This window comes from Cervus elaphus, chromosome 5 (assembly GCF_910594005.1).
Source record: "Cervus elaphus chromosome 5, mCerEla1.1, whole genome shotgun sequence".
Taxonomy (NCBI): Eukaryota; Metazoa; Chordata; class Mammalia; order Artiodactyla; family Cervidae; genus Cervus; species Cervus elaphus.
This window is the reverse complement of record NC_057819.1, coordinates 32,555,243-32,559,375: the sequence shown is the minus strand read 5'-3', so window position 1 is coordinate 32,559,375 and position 4,133 is coordinate 32,555,243. Positions and strand designations below refer to the sequence as shown.

Genomic DNA, 4,133 nt, shown 5'->3' with positions numbered 1-4,133 from the left:
TGCCGTTTCCTTTTCCAAGGGATCTTCCCAACCCAGGAACTGAAACTGTGTGTCCTGCAGATTCTTTACCACTGAACAACCAGCAAAGCCTACAGCACCAAAAATGCGTTGAGACTCACATAATTTAGAATAACTTTAAAAATAGATACATTTTTTTTTTAAGTTTGAAATAATAAACACTATACTTGAGGGTGTTCTCCTAGTGCTAAAGGCTTACATTGGAATCTTTCCAGGGTAATGGTTTTAATAGTAATGTTGGAGACGCTTGGTGAACTTTCAGTTATGGAGCTGCTCCCCTAAGCTAAGTTGCAATAAACTCTCAGATCCTCTAGAAGCAAGATCTATTTACATGTGATGATTTCAAATTCTACCCCCAGATATCTATGCGCACTGTGATCAAGCCCAGACTCTGAGGGTATGATCTCATGATCCTGAGCAAAAGGCAGCCCCATTAAGGGAAACACATAGAGTACTAACATGGTTTTCATGTGCAAATAAAAGTTAACTGGGGACCCCTTGAGGACATCCCCGACGTTGATGGTATAATTGTTGTATCCAGCAGCATACACTGAAGGAGAAGTCCACGCTGGAAGCTGCCCAGAGGCGGTAGAGGCAACACACAGCAACATCTGATCCCGAAGCAGAGGCATCTCCACCCAGATTAGTATCAGACACTGGTGATGTCAGATTCTTGTGTTTGAAAGGCCTGCATGCACTGTCCAGGGCGCATGTCCCACCCAACTGGCGTTCTTGTCACATCCCCCGAAAAAGAAGGTGGTCCAGGTCTCTGAGGGGGGCCAGGTCCAAACAGACCACGTGCTCCCATGCCCATGGAAAGCTCTGCAGCAGCCGCCTGCTCTCCACCTTCCGCAGGGCACTTATGCTGTCGCCCCTGGCCTTGGGGATCTGCACATCCGAGTTGGTGAAGCTGCAAGCGGACAGATAGTCGGTGTGCATAGCAACAGACTTCTTTTCGGCAGCCATGCTTTCATTTTGTCAAACGTCAGTAGATACACGGAACACTTATTATCCAAACTACCGCATGCAATGGCATGTCCCGCGGGGGCGTATGCACACACCACCACCCACTTGCTGGTCATCGCGACTGCGCACTCCTTGTTAGTAGTGAAGGAATCCCACATTACCATCTTCCCAACCTGCGAGGAGGTCACCATCCTCCTCTTATTTGTGAACCAGTCCATGCACAGAACCTTATTCCCATGGCCTTTGAGGGTCCTTCTGGTCTTCATGGCAAACTGCTCTGGGGCCTCCACGCGCTCGGCCACCTCGTGCAGCTCCACGTCGGGCAGCTTGGCCCTCTCCTCCTCAAGATTGCCCTTGAGGATCTCGGCCTCGCTCTTGAACGACGCCAGCATCTCGTTTTCACGTAGCCGGTCAGCTGCTGTCTTCGGGCGGGGACCCACTTGGAGGGAAGCCGGATGCGAATTAGCAGGCGGCAAAGGCACAGACCAGCATCACGGTAGTTGCAGGTCTAGCTGCCTCCCTATTCTCAGGCACATATCCTAGAGCAATGGATCTAACCTTTCTTGCTGACACAGTCCCTTAATATTTTTGAAAATGATAAACTTTCTTGCCAATTTTTAAATTGGCTATCATCTTTAATCAGAAGTGCTTGTAATAGTTCTGAAGGATGTTAATTCCCAGTTAAATATAAATATGGCATTATTAAATAAAACTGTGACATCTCTCTTTTTACACGTGTCTAAGGAATATGAATATAAGAATACATTTTTTAACCAACCATCATTTATTTGAAAAAACTGAATCAAGCTTTTCTTTAGCATTCAGAAATTTAACATCTGTCATGTTTCTCCTTAAGCTTGTATCTCTATTTCATCTTCCTCAAATAATTTTATCCTAAAGGAATATATTTTATATTTGGAAGTTTATCAGTAAAAATATATGAATTTAGAAGATAAGAAAATAGTAAAGACAAAGCACTAGTGAATAAAATGTAAACAAAAAGAATAAAAGTGGGGGGACTTCTGTTTCCGGGAAGACAGAGTAAATGTACTTCTTATTCTTCCCAATAAGGACAATTTATGAAGAAGAGAGGAGGAGAAAGACTGTTTAGGGACCATAGGACCCACAGAATGACACAGGGGTGAGTTCTTGGCGTATCTTATATCCAGACATGTAGCCAAAGAAATTGGCAAGCTGGAACTACCAATAGGCACATGTAAGCAGAAACTCCAACAAAAGCTCAATGCACATGAGCTAGTCCAGCTCAATGCACATGAATCTGAGCAAACTCTGGGAGATAGTGAAGGATAGGGAAGCCTGGTGTGCTGCAGTCCATGGAGTCACAGAGAGTAAGACATGACTTAGAGACTAAACAACAACACCCAAAGGAAGCAGGAAAGGGGCAGCCTAGCAAAGAGAAGACTTAAAAAATTAAAATAAAAAATACCATCTCAACTTCATTCATTCAAACACCAAAGGAGGGGGAAGAAAAATGTGGCTCCACCTCAGTCATGCTAGCACAAACCAAGTGAGGAGCCTACACCTTCATCCTTATAAGACTATAAAAGTTACCCCAGTCCCCTCCCTTCCAGGATGGTTTCAGAGATGAGCAAGTAGGGAGACAAGCCTTTCCTCTCTCCTGGCTAGTTGACAAGCTTACCCTGCAGTGTTAGTGGAGACCACATGGAGAACTGCAACTCCCAAACTCCTAACCCTGCCAAGCAATAATGAGGACTCTCCAACCATGTGTCAACAGAGCACACTGTTTTAAGAAACTTGTACTTCTATTTCCAGCTGTCAGTGGCAAGGCAAATCTTCTCCTGCCAAAGTAGTGTCAACATAGATCCATCTAAAATAGGTTTAAATAAGCCATGGTCTCACAATATCATACAAAAATGTCCAGGTATCAGTCAAAACTCACTGCTTATACCGAGAAACAGGAAGATATAAAACTGAATGAAAAAAGGAAGTCAATAGATGCCAACACAAATATGACAAAGTTGTTAGAACTATCTACAAATATTTTAAAGTTGTCATCATTAAAATACTTTAATAAGCAACTATGGAAAACAAATGAAAAAGTAGAAAACCTCAGCAAAGAAATAGAATGTAGGATAGATTTCTGCATGATAGTAGACTGAGACACTCCTTTTTTCTCCTCTTCAATCTAGAAGTAAAGAATCTACAACTCCAAAAAGGTGCCTCTGCCCAATATACCAGACACAGGAGAATTCCACTTATCTGCACACCAAGAGACGGGTGGACTAGAACACATAGAAGCAGGACTCGGGGAACGCTGGAGGCAGTACCTGAAATCTTGGCTTCCAGCCCTACAGCTGAGAGCCGGCAGCCCTGTAGAACCTGGTAGAAGCAGGGAAGGTAGCTCACACAACACCAGCCTCCTGGCACAGGCAGTTTGGGGAGCAGTGTCAGTAAAGTCTGGAACCCCATCCCTTCAGTTGCAAAGTGAAAGTTGCTCAGTCATGTCTGACTCTTTGTGACCTCATGGACTACACAGTCCATGGAATTCTCTAGGCCAGAATACTAGAGTGGGTAGCCTTCCCCTTCTCCAGGGGATCTTCCTAACCCAGAGATTAAACCCAGGTCTCCCACATTGCAGGTGGATTCTTTTCCAGCTGAGCCACAAAGGAAGTGCAAGGGCACCAACAATCCCAGTCCTCCACCCACCACTGGAAGCAGCAAGATCCATGAATATAACAACACATGACATGGCAAAAGTACCCGTGACACCAGATCCTTCTGCACCACTTCCCTCCCGCCACAGCTACAGAGCCTGCAAATTAAGGGCACAGCAGGTGAGTCCATCGTTCCAGTGCTCCAAGCTGCAACACAAGCAACACTTGCAGCAGCAAGACACCAACAAACCTGGAGGCGCAAGCACCAATACCAGGAGAACTCGGTGACATCTCTGACAAGGCAGTGGAAGGTCAAAAGTGCCAACTCTCAAATATAATCAGAGACAGATACCAAAGTCAGACATAGACGGTACAATAAAGAAAACTAAGCCAATATCTGTTATGAATATAGACACAAAAATCTTCAACAAAATGCCAAACCGAGCAACTTATGAAAGGGATTATATGCCATCACCAAGGGGACTTACCTCAAGAATGAAGGTTGGTTCAGCA

The 4,133-nt window shown here is 44.7% G+C and overlaps 1 pseudogene; it reads right to left on the bottom strand.

Annotated features, from left to right (window-relative positions):
* Nucleotides 1-396: 396 nt before the first annotated feature.
* Nucleotides 397-1,397, bottom strand: LOC122693308 (annotated as a pseudogene).
* Nucleotides 1,398-4,133: the final 2,736 nt, after the last annotated feature.